Below are 13,584 nucleotides of genomic sequence, written 5' to 3'. Positions count from 1 at the left end.
CCTTAAATAAAGCGCTGCACATTTTACTACGGTTGATGTAAAATCCAAAGGGACTGTGAAGTATTGTTGGTTTTTGAGTGACACATTTTATCTAGGCAAGTTGTACGACATTTTGTTTGCCATATAGAGAGAGATCGTTGTGAGGTATAGGGGCGCCATGAAGGGCGCGCCCACCGGGAGTGGGGTACCCAATTGTTTGGTTGAGTCTTCCCCTCTCCCCCCTTTCATGCGAACATCATCATTTGATGGAAACAAAAGGTGGTTGCAAATCAGAAGACCGAGGGATAACCCAGAAGCGTTACCCAAAAATCCATTTTTTGTCGCTAATGCTATCGAAAAATATCTCCAAAGAGGACCATTGAAGAAGGATTTGCAACTTAGTATAGAGAACGGTGGTAAAAGCTATGCAATCTCTACGTTCAACGTAGAGCTGTTTGAGCTACTCAAAACTATCACCCGCTTGGACCTGAACACCGCAGTCGAGGTTGTAGATCACCCGACCCTGAACAGGATTCAGGGGGTGTGCTACCAAGCGGATACGTGCGATCTGACAGCCGAAGAATTGTTGAACGAGCTCAAACCACAGGGTGTAACGGCTATTCGTCGCATTACTCGCTGGGAAAATGGAAAACCAATTAACACACCGTTGACGGTACTCTCATTTTCAAGCACACGTCTACCGACGGAAGTCTTTTTTGGGTGGACACGGGTTCCTGTTAGGACCTACTATGAGTCACCAATGGTATGTAAAAACTGCCTGCAATACCGACACACAAAAAAACGGTGCACCAACAAACCCATTTGCCCCCGCTGTGCCAATGACCATCCCATCGATACCAAGAATGCCTGTACTTTACCCCCTTGCTGCCCTCACTGTCCTAAAGAAAACAATGACCATCCCGCAATCGGTAAAAAGTGCCCGATATACCGTAAAGAGGAAGCAATCATCCGCATTAAGACTGACGAATCTATAACATGGGGAGAAGCACGTAAACGGTTTACAGGAACAACAGTCGAAAAACCATCATTTGCAGAAACTGCTAGTGTAAACTCTACTAAAACAGACGTAGCTCAGAAAGATGTGAAAATTGCGGAATTAACTGAAAAGCTTGAGAAACTGTCTGGATTACAAGCCGTTTGCGACAACTTAGAAGCCAAATTTGAAAAGCTTAAAAAACTGTATGAGCAAAAATGTAGAGAATACAACGTTCTAGCCACTAGTATCAGTACAAACCCTCAAACCAAAGTTCCCTCAAAAGCCACACCTAATGTTTTTCCACCAACAATTGCGCTTAACACACGAGGAAAAAGTAAGCCGCCTCCAACCGCTGAAACAACCACCACAGATGTAGGCCAAAACTGCGCTCCGAAAGGAAAAAGAGGAAATCGCTCCCCACCCGGTTACGAAGAGCATAAAAAATTTGTTTACACTCCTGCCAGCACTGATTGCATCACCATGGAAGACTCAAACGATTCCTCTGATGACGAAGTTATTCCTGTAACCCCTGAAGTAAATTCATCCCTTGGACGAAGTCAAAGCCACAACAACTTATTTCGCTCGAAAAATAAGTAACCATTCACAACCACCACCTTCTGAAGACAACAGCTGCGAGACCACCAACCAATCTCAACAAACTTCAGTTTCTACCACAACGATGCACCATAAGCCCAGCCCCCCTCTTGCTGCTACCCTGAGGATTTATCCCGGGGAGCATGCAAACTCGGGGCAAATGGGGTGCTCTCTGGTAAGTACCTCTTGTATCGAAAAACGAACAGAACCCAACGCTGTTAACCATTTTAGCCTCAACACGAACTACCAAACCGAGCATCATCAGCAACACCAAATTCGCAGCCTATCTGCTGATTGGGACCCCGGCGAGGGTACCAGCACTAGATACTTTGGCCCTCCTCCAACACAGATCTTCAATCACGACATTCACCAAGCCGTAAATTTCATCGACGAACAAACTATGCCTTTCACCAACATGACAACAAACTCGCATTCGATCTTACAACAACAAGAGAATCTCAATACATCCCAGCAACAAATGAGTACTGTAGCAGTACACTGGAATATATGTGGCCTCCGAGGTCATTTCGCGGAACTCCAAAATCTCATCCAAAACGAGAGACCGATCGTCATTGCGCTACAGGAAACTAAATGTTCTGCTACTGACTTTCCTGAATGTAATCTCAAAAAAGATTATAATTGGAAACTACGCTCTGGATTTTCCTGCTCATCACAACAAGGTGTGGGTTTGGCCATCCGCTCGGATATTCCATACAAGTTCATCGACATTGGAACTCAAGCACAATGTGTAGCAGCAACAGTGGAATACCCTGTGCGAGCTACCTTTGTATCTGTCTACTTGTCCCCAAATAACCCTCCTGAACATCATGGTACTGAACTCCAAACAATCATCAGTTCCCTTCCGAAACCCATAGTAGTAATGGGCGACTTCAACGCTCATAGTCCTGTATGGGGTGGCCGAAAAACTAATAAAATGGGAGGAATCATCGAAAGCCTAATTGCGGATAATGACTTAACGCTGCTGAATACTGGAGAACACACTCGTCTCGATCCAGTATCTGGATTAACTGCGCCGCTTGACCTTACTTTGACCTCCACCTGTTTAGCCAACAAATTCCTTTGGAGTGTCGACAAAGACTGTAGGAATAGCGATCATTTTCCTGTGAAAATTTCCATAGCCACTCAGTTTTCAGCGATTACCAACAGGCGAAGATGGATTTTTGAAAATGCTGACTGGATGGAGTTCGAACGCCTTATTTTAGAATCTATTCCACCTGAGAAAAAATTTTCTAGCTGTGAGTTTATTGAGCAAATTAGAAAAGCAGCTGAAAATAGCATTCCTAGAACATCCGGTATTGTAGGACCGAAAGCGGTCCCTTGGTGGAACGAAAACGTCGCAGCATTAATCAAACAACGTCGCAAAAAATTGAGAATATTGAGAAGAATGTCAGATCGGGACCCTAGAAGAGTTGAAGCACTAAAAAATTTTCAAGAGATTCGAAACACTACCAGGTCAGCTATCCTTGATGCCAAAAGTACATCCTGGACAAATTTTGTCAATGATATTAACCCCAATACGCCGACAACCGATGTCTGGAAAAAGGTCAATGCCCTTCGCGGACAACGACGAGTACGTCAATACTGCTTAGAAATCAACGGCAATATAACTGAAGATCCGCTTGAAAAAGCTAATATATTTGCAGACTTCTTCTATAAAACATCAGCTACTCAAAGCTATAAAACAACTTTTCAACAACAAAAATCGGAAACCGAAAAATCACTTATCTCGTTAGATGGTGGCGACCAATTAGATTTCAACGCAAATTTCAAAATTGAAGAGCTCTTATGGGCATTGGATAAATGTAAAGGGAAATCAGCTGGACCTGATTCCATAAGCTACCCAATTCTACGCCATCTACCATATATCACCAAAATTACAACTCTTGAGATAATTAACGACATATGGAATTCGGGCCAACTACCAGATGATTGGAAGAAAGGACTTGCCATCCCCATCCTCAAGCCTGGTAAAAATTCTCGAAAACCTGACAACTATCGCCCAATCACACTCCTGAACTGTATTGGTAAGGTCATGGAACGCATGGTAAATCGAAGGCTTACCACTTATCTATCTAAAAACAATTTTTTCAATTCTCGACAATATGCGTTTCTGAGTGGGAAAGGTACCGATGCTTATTTTGCAGACTTGGAACAAATTCTACTACCTGTCCTGAACGAAAGCATCCACTGCGACATGGCTTTACTTGACATTAGTAAAGCTTATGACCAAGCTTGGAGATACCCTATTCTCTCCAAACTAGCAAAATATGGAGTAAGAGGTAAGATGGGAAAATATATTGAAAATTTTTTAATCGATCGTACTTTCGTTGTTTGTGTTGAAAACAAACAGTCAGCATTGAAGCAACAAGAAAACGGGGTTCCTCAGGGCTCAGTCATGTCTGTGACCCTCTTTTTAGTCGCTATGGAATCGATGTTTGAAATAATACCTAAAGAAGTTGATATCTTCACCTACGCCGATGATATACTTTTAATTTCTAAGGGAAAATCTCAACAAGAGGTCCGAAATAAATTACAGAACGCTGTAAACGTTGTTCATAAATGGGCAAGTGAAATCGGATTTACACTCTCGCCAACAAAATCTCAAGTGATCCACCCTTGTCGAAAATATAAACATGAACAAGTACCACAAGTTACAATTGATGACGAACCAGTTGAAGAAGTGAACGTCGCTAAATTACTCGGCATTACACTAGATAGGCGCCTACGCTTCAAAGCCCATGCAAAGAATTGCCGAAAATCATTAGATTCTACGACAAAACTGTTCCAGATGATAGGAAATCGACTTATTGGAGCAAATCGACGTTCCATGATAAAATTACATACCAATCTGACAATTCCCAAAATCTTCTATGGGATTGGATTTTATAGTATAGGCGGTCACCAGATTGTCAATATACTGGAACCTGTTTATAATTCGATCGTTCGAAGCATCACCGGTGCATTCAGATCTAGTCCTGTTAAATCAATATACGCAGAATCCGGAATATTACCTTTTCGCTACATGTACACTTTGCAACTCTCATTGAAAGCAATTCAGATTGCCCAGAGATATAGCAATTCTGTAGAACTAAGACATCCTTTAACTAACCGTGTTAACAATTTGTTAACTGCCCTTCAAATTCAACCATTACCCGAAATTGAAATTTTACTTCGAAATGGAAATCGAATATGGAATCAAACAACACTCAAAATTGATTGGTGTTTAAAGAAATCGCTACACTCGGGAGTAAGATCGCATACAGCAATTCCTATATACAGGGATCATGTTCAGAAAATCTATAGTACAAGCTGCAAAATTTTCACAGACGGATCTGTAGCACACAATAAAGTCGGTTTAGGACTATGGTCAAGCAACCTACGAATCTCCAAAAGAATTCCTGATGAGTGCTCCATATTTTCAGCTGAGGCGTTCGCAATATTAGAAGCCGTCCGATATGCTCAGGCTACTACAATTCCTACAGTGATTTTTTCGGACTCTGCTAGCTGCATTTCAGCAATCGAAAGCGGGACCTCAAAGCACCCTTGGATTCAGGCTATAGAGGCAGAATCGGCTTCTAAACATATATCTTTTTGCTGGATTCCAGGACATGCTGGAATAATGGGTAACAGTCTAGCTGATGAACTAGCAAATGCTGGCAGAAATGAACCGATAACACAGCTCCTAATTCCAGCTCAAGACGTAGTTCGTAATATAAAGTCCAGTATAAGACTGGCCTGGGAAAAAGAATGGGATTTAGAAAGAGAAAAATTCTTAAGGAAAATTAAGAATACCACAACTGCTTGGAAAGATCGATCTTCTAGGGAAGAAATGCGAGCACTCTGTCGTCTCAGAATCGGAAACACTAGGTTAACACACTCAGGACTCTTCAGCAGACAGCGGAGCAAATTGGATTGTGAAGCTTGTGGCGTGGTTGCTTCTGTCCAACACATACTTCTAGACTGCCGGAAATATAATGACACTCGAGAAAAATTCAGGATCGTCGGTGACATCAGCGAGGTACTATCCAATCAAGAGGAGAGAGAGAATTGTCTGATAGAATTTCTTAAAGAAACTAGATTATTACGAGAACTGTAAAAAATGTAAATGTAAATACTTTCTTGACCCGAATGACAATTGTTAAAGGGTCTTTAATAAATATTAATAATAATAATAATAACCACCGAAACAGCACCAAGAAAGGCAACCATCGGACATGAAACGAGGTCCAAAATGCAGAATATGCAAATCGCCTAACCATCTTTCAAGGGATTGTCCATCTAAAGATAGGAAGTCGAAAGCATGGTGTACCGTTTTATCAACGAATGGAAGCGAACATTTTGGCGAAGATTCGAGCTGGTATTTCGACTCAGGTGCTTCGAATCATTTTACCAATTCCGTGTCGAAATTCGAAAACGTGCCAAAAACCAGCGGTACCGTCGTTGCAGCCAACAAAGGTGCCATGCAAGTAGTGGCGAAAGGAAAATTGATGCTGTTACCCGAGTGTAGTCAAGACGACGAGCCAATCGAGGTCAACGATGTGCAAGTCATTCCGGAGATTTCCACGAACCTGATTTCGGTGAGCCAAATAGTGAAGCGCGGACACACTGTCACGTTTAGCGCAGCTGGTGTGAAGGTCAACGAAGGGAACGGAAATCTGGTGGCTACCGGCGTGTTGGAGAATGGTTTGTTTCGTCTGGCGCAATTGCCTTTACCAACAGCAATGAGCGCGTCTTCCGTCGTGGATATCAAACTGTGGCATAGGAGAATGGGCCATCTCAACCTGGAAAGTGTTCAGCGATTGAAACGTGGTATGGTCTCCGGAGTGCAATTCGACGGTCCAGCGGAAATTGAAGATCGGTGTTCAACATGTGCGATGGGTAAGCAAACTCGTCTTCCTTTCAACAAGCAAGGCTCACGTGCGCAAGAAATCCTGGAAGTGGTCCATTCCGATGTGTGCGGACCAATGGAAGTTAATTCGTTGGGCGGCAGGAGATATTTTCTTACGTTCACGGATGATAAGTCTCGTCGCATCGCAGTGTATTTCCTGAAAGAAAAATCAGGTAATGAAATTTTTGAAGCTTTCGAAAATTACCGATGTTTATCAGAGCGGCACACTGGCCGAAAGTTAAAAATTCTGCGAACCGACAACGGGAAGGAATTTCGCAACAAGAAGCTGGAAGACCATCTGAACAGTCTGGGGGTTCGCCATCAAACAACGGCGGATTACACTCCCGAACAAAACGGTTTAGCCGAACGTGTGAACCGTACTGCGGTAGAACGGGCCAAATGCATGTTATTTGAAGCGGATCTGCCTAACCCAAGCAACCAGAATTCCCTTAAAAAGGTCCCATAGAAGCTTAATCAGCTCTCGTTTGTGTCTGAAGAGAATGCTAATCAGCCCAAAATTTAAGTTCTTAAAGCTACTTTCAAGTTCGTTTAGGGGGCTGTAGAGAACGCTATTCAGCTTCTAAGAGAATGTCAAGAAACTTCTACGCACCGAAAAAAAAAATCCATTTGACAGATTGCTCTGACAACCACATGTCAGATTGCTAGGCTGCCGGTCTATCATGGTCTATCTCATTGATTTTAATTATATTGTTTTGATTACAAAAGCTGCTTACACGCCTAGAGAATTGAACCGCTGCTCTCTAAGTTGCAATGAAACTCACCAGCCTCTCGACCAATCCACCAATAGCTAATTGCCACTGAAATAATTAGTATTTAAACTTAATGTCATTTGAGATGATTGAGAGGGTTGGTCAATAGAAGGTACCTTATTTCGTTCAAAGGACTTTCAGTACACAATATGAATCATAAAAAAAATTCGCATCATCAAAAATTTATTCGAATATCTTATTTAACATTTATAAGAAAAATTCGAAAAAATCTTGAATTCCATTTGTAAATATCAGTACAGATATAAACAAAACAAATACCATGACAAGAAATTGACAGACATTTTTGACATGTCGCTTAGAATTCCCATATAGGTTCTTTAAAACACCTTCAAGTATCTTAATGGTGCGCTTTAGAATGTTACGCGAACGTTATCGACCTTCCTGAAAAACATTTTTGAAATGTCGCTTAGAATTCCCATATAGGTTCTTTAAAACACCTTCAAATATCTTAATGGTGCGCTTTAGAATGTAACGCGAACGTTATCGACCTTCTTGAAAGAAGTTCCATTGAAAGCGCTTAGAAGTTCCGTTATCGATAGTTTAACCTTTCAAAGGGCGATGGAAGTTCCTGAGTAACTTTTACGCGACAAGAGTCACCTGAAGTTCCCGTAATACATTTTTTCAGCCAAATGTGAACTTCGGAGTTCGGAGTTAAGTAAAAACGCGACTTTTGGTTGCTTGGGAAGTCATTCTGGGCAGAAGCAACAGCAACCGCGGTCTACCTGGTAAATCGATCGCCTACCAAAGGACACGAGGTGACACCTGAGGAAATGTGGAGCGGAAAGAAGCCGAACTTAGCTCACATCCGAGTGTTTGGTTCCCCAGCTATGGTCCATATCCCGAAGCAGAAAAGGAGGAAGTGGGATGCAAAGTCCCATGAGTGCATCTTTACTGGTTACGAATCCGAAACGAAGGCGTATCGACTGTGGGATCCGAGGAAGAAAACCTTGGTAACATCTCAAGACATCGTATTTGTGAGTGAAAATCCGAAGCGTAGCAGCGTGGTGTCCGTACCTGTGCGAAAAGTAGTCCCTCTGGACTTCGAGCAAACAGTTCAGGATGATCAGCTGCAGTTTCCAGCGGTGGTCGAACAATCTGGGTCTGACAAAGTGGTGCCGGTTCCTGAAGGTGAATGCGTGGTGGACGTTAGTGCTGATGAAGGTTCTTCAAACTATGACAGCGCAGACGAATCAAGCGACAATAGTAACGACGCAGCACGTGACGTGACAACTAACGCGCTCCCCCCGCAACTATCTTCAAATCCGCCCGTGTCACAGGCGTTGAGGCGCAGCGGACGGGAGCGCTATCTCACAGGCAAGTTGAAAAATTTTCTTTTTCCAAGTACTGGTTTGCCTTCCAACCGTTTTTCAGATGACCCCCCTCCATCCAACTCCAATCGAGGTCCTGAACCAGGAAATGAGAATCCCCATCAGGGACTGGCCGCAAAAAGCATCCAAGGTGGTGATCCTCGCACTCGTTCCGAAGCCCTGAAATCACCCGACGCTAGCCATTGGCAGGAAGCAATGGATGAAGAGTATCGATCGCTCATCGAGAACGGCACGTGGGATTTGGTCGAACTTCCAGCGAACCGTAAAGCTGTTGGATGTAAATGGCTTTTCAAGAAGAAGCTCGATGGAAATGGTGAGGTCGTGCGCCACAAGGCCAGGTTGGTGGCACAAGGATTCTCCCAAGAGTTTGGCGTGGATTTCGACGAAGTCTTCGCACCTGTCGCCAAACAGGTAACGTTCCGTGCCTTGTTGGTGGTGGCAAGCAGTCGTAGCATGGTCGTCAAACACGTTGACGTCAAGACTGCGTATCTTCATGGACAACTGGACGAGATTGTCTATATGAAACAACCGGAAGGGTATGCTGTTGGAAATAGTGTATGTCGTCTCAACAAAAGCCTGTACGGCCTCAAGCAGTCCGCTCGAGTGTGGAACCATACACTCGATTCGTTCCTGCGAAAAATGTCGTTCAGCATTTCCAAAGCAGACCCGTGCCTCTATATTCGTCGAACGGGAACTGTCATCGCCTATCTGTTGGTTTACGTGGACGATATGGTGGTGATAACCGAGACTGAGGAGGAGTTCCAAGAAATATTCCAAGGTCTTCTGACGAACTTCAGGATTAACAACCTTGGAGACATCAAACATTTCCTTGGCATGGAAGTTGTACGTGGTACGGATGGGTTCAAGCTTAGCCAACAGCAGTACATCCGGAAGTTAACCCAACAATTTGGTCTCGGGGAGGCCAAACCCAGCAAGATTCCTCTTGATCCGGGCTACCTACAGCAGAAGGAGGAGAAGGAACGGCTGCCAAACAACCAGCAGTATCTCAGCCTTATCGGAGGTCTGCTTTACGTAGCTGTTCATACCAAGCCGGACGTGGCTGTCAGCACATCCATCCTAGCTCAAAAATCCAGCTGCCCAACCCAACTGGATTGGAATGAGGCAAAGCGTGTGCTGCGATACCTGAATGTAACATCCGACTTCAAGCTGAAACTGGGTTCCACAGAAGGCGAGTTGGCGATGTACGTAGATGCGGACTGGGCCGGTGATGCTCGGGACCGAAAATCTAACTCTGGCCATGCAGTATTTTTCGGAGGAGGCATCATATCCTGGGGATCCAGAAAGCAAGCGTGTGTGTCTCTCAGCTCAACTGAAGCCGAATTCGTTGCACTCGCTGAAGGGTGCCAAGAATTGCTTTGGGTGCGCTGGCTGATAAGCGAAATCAGTCGAGACGAGTCCATTCCCGCCAAGGTGTTCGAGGATAACCAGAGCTGCATCAAGATGGTTGACAGTGACCGGATCGAGCGACGAAGTAAGCATATTGACACACGGTACTTCTTCGTCCGCGACTTGAAGCAGAAGGGTGTTATTCAACTTCAATATTGCCCGACGGAGGATATGGTTGCTGATGTCCTGACGAAGCCGCTTCAGCGAGTACGCCTTGAGAAGTTACGTACTAAGATGGGTGTACTTTCTGAATAGTTTGAGGAGGAGTGTTGAACGCAGCAGGCGTTTAACAGTAACAAAATAATCATAGTAACCCATGTTTAAAATTTAAATAAAATTCTCTCTCTTGTTCCAACTGTTAACGAAGCTAGTTCGTTCTTTACGGCTCTACATATTCCAAAAGATGTATCTTATCACCGCTACTTTTCCTTTGCTCGCTGAAGGCATGATTGCACATATCTACATATGTGTGCGTACTAACAGCACAAACTGAGCTTAGGCTCGAATTGAATGCCCGAGCCAACACAAAACCACAAAACCATTTTTAAGGAATCTTTCATTTTGCCCCATTGATTCCAATCCGATTTAAACCCGTCAAAACTCAGGGACAGTTCAGAGCCCACACCATTTCACTGTCCCGAACTTTTTGCTCCCACCCTAGCCCCGTTTTCTGCACTGCGAAGGTGGCAAATTGAATTTCAGGCAGCCATGTTTTGCCATTCATGCCTGCGTTCTTTCGAGATATTTCATTTTTTTTTTCACTTAAGCATTCTGCTTTCACTCGGAATAATATGGTTAAACTATTCAACCATTTTTTAACAATAGTTTCAGGGAAACACTTTGGACAAATATTGCGAATCACAACGAATGAACGCCGAAGTTTATCGAGACCGTGAAAGAACAGCGACCGCGCACGTAAACGCCTCGTTCGGAACTCCACCCAAAATTCAAAAATATGTAGGTAAAAATGGGTTCGGACGTTCGGATATTCCAGAAAACAATCAAACGCTGAGCTATTTTAAAATAACTTTTATTATCATTACATCCTAAATCTGAACTTTAGTTTGTTTAACCGTAGTACTAAGTTGTCAGTATCTATACAGTTTTGTCACAATTCACAATATGTCTTCTGATGCGTCCGATTGACTTATTTAGTTCACTAAACTTAGCTCCCAGATCTATCCGAGAAGATCGTTTCATTTCAATTCATCACGGAGAATAGAACTCCCACACTGATCGTTACCAACATCGAACCAATTCTATTTAGAGTTTCAATAAATCTCAGGCGGAACATTTACCTATTACCTACTTGATAGTTTTCTCTTTTGATTGGTTAAGACGATGTGGAAAAACGCTCGCTCACAAATTTGAAACAGACACACACACACGAACAGCCAAGCTCAAACCCTGGTACAGAAGACTTTGATACTAATTAACATGTGGTAAAACATCTTCTTTCGGTCTCGAACATTACACATTTCGTTAGTTCCTATAGAAAGTTATTGTTTTAGCCTAAAACACTAAACGAATTTATATGACTTCTTACATCTCTCTCTTTTTTCCGTCTTTTTCGGCCGTTTCATTTAACCGTTTTAGTCCTATCTAAAAGTAACAACAAATGCTTCTTTTTTCCACGTTTTCTCGTCAGGCATTCTAACGATTTGTTTAGGTTTTTTTTGTCAATAGATTATCGTTTTTAATTACATTGGTTTTTCGTCTTCTTTTGTCTGTTTGTCAAATATCCGGGTTTTCCACCTAAAACAGCGTGTATCAGGACATCTAAAATGGGCACGAAAAACATGTTGGATGCTCGAAAGCCTAATTATTTCTGGAACAGTCATCAACAAATACAATAAATACATGCAATATGGAACTTGGTTGATTTTTCCAGCGCGTTTTGGGATGTGCATATTTTGTTGAATCGAAAGACAGTTTTTGTGTGTGGGCTTTTTTTTTAAATCATCTTACAATTTGCGTCCATAAAGGGTGATACGGTCAAAATTTGGTCAATATCAACTTGACGTATTTCTATCAATTTTGCATTTAAAAAACCTGAACACCGCTCATTTTGAAGGTGTGTGTGTGTAGAATGTTGCTCTTATTTTGATTTTGGAATTCACTCTTCAGTTGTCAAAATGCCGTCCAAGGAAGAAGAGCAGCGTATCAAAATTTTGCTCGCGAAAATCCGAGCTACTCGCACGCAAAGCTGGCACAATCGCTAAAAGTTGCCAAATCAACCGTTACAAATGTAATTAAAGTTTTTGGGGAACGTTTGTCGAGAGCCAGGAAGTCTGGATCGGGGGGAAATCGAAAACCGGAAGCCGCTTAGACGACAAAGAGAGTTGCCGGTAGTTTCAAGCGAAACCCTCACCTCTCTCTCCGAGATGCCGCCAATAATCTGGGTGTATCGTCTACAACCGTGCATCGAGCCAAAGAACGAGCCGGACTATCGACTAACAAGAAGGTAGCGACTCCAAATCGCGATGATAAACAAAATACGACGGCCAAAGTGCGATCCCGGAGGCTTTACACGACGATGCTGACGAAGTTTGACTGCGTGGAAATGGACGACGAAACCTACGTCAAAGCCGACTACAAGCAGCTTCCGGGACAGGAGTTTTATACGGCAAAAGGAAGGGGAAAGGTAGCAGATATTTTCAAGCACATGAAACTGTCAAACTTCGCGAAGAAATATCTGGTTTGGCAAGCCATCTGTACCTGTGGCTTGAAAAGCAGCATTTTCATAGCTTCCGGGACTGCCAACCAAGAAATTTACGTGAAAGAGTGTTTGAATAAACGTCTGCTGCCTTTCCCGAAGAAACACGGTTGTTCCGTACTGTTTTGGCCGGATTTGGCTTCTTGCCATTACGGTAAAAAGGCCATGGTGTGGTACGCCGCCAACAACGTGCAGGTGGTTCCCAAGGACAAGAACCCTCCCAACACGCCAGAGCTCCGCCCAATTGAGAAATACTGGGCTATTGTCTAGCGGAACGTAAAGAAGACCAAAAAAACTGCTAAGAACGAGCAGCAGTTCAAGGCAAACTGGCTTTCTGCGGCGAAGAAGGTGGACAAGGTGGCTGTACAAAATCTGATGGCAGGGGTTAAGCGTAAGGCCCGGCAATTCGGATTTGGAAAATCGGAAGCCTAACTGAATATTTTTCCCGATTTTTATACTAATTAAACTTGAAAACGAAATTTAATTTGCTTTTTTAAACAATCGATTTCACCGATTTACACGCGAATTATTGACTTTGGGACCGACTTGTGATGATTTTTTCGATGGACTAAAGATCGAATAGTGAAAGTAATACTAAACCATCGGTGTGCTGGAAGAAAGTAACTTAATGTACAGCTACTGTGAAGAAGTGTTGAAAAACTTAAACATTAGTTTGATTATCCAAATCGTGCGGAAAAGAGTTTGATGATCGATTTGGTTTATATTTCTGCGAGTAAGCAGAATGACTTTCCGAGGGTCGAGCTGCTAATTGGAAAGAAATTTGGAAAAATTCTAAAGATTTGTTTGTTCTGGTTCTGAGTTTAGAACGAAAAAGGTGGTTTTGATTGAAGTGGTGACGTGAC

This window comes from Uranotaenia lowii, chromosome 1, assembly GCF_029784155.1.
Source record: "Uranotaenia lowii strain MFRU-FL chromosome 1, ASM2978415v1, whole genome shotgun sequence".
NCBI classification, from domain to species: domain Eukaryota; kingdom Metazoa; phylum Arthropoda; class Insecta; order Diptera; family Culicidae; genus Uranotaenia; species Uranotaenia lowii.
The sequence above is the reverse complement of the archived record's forward strand: the minus strand, read 5'-3'. Positions refer to the sequence as shown.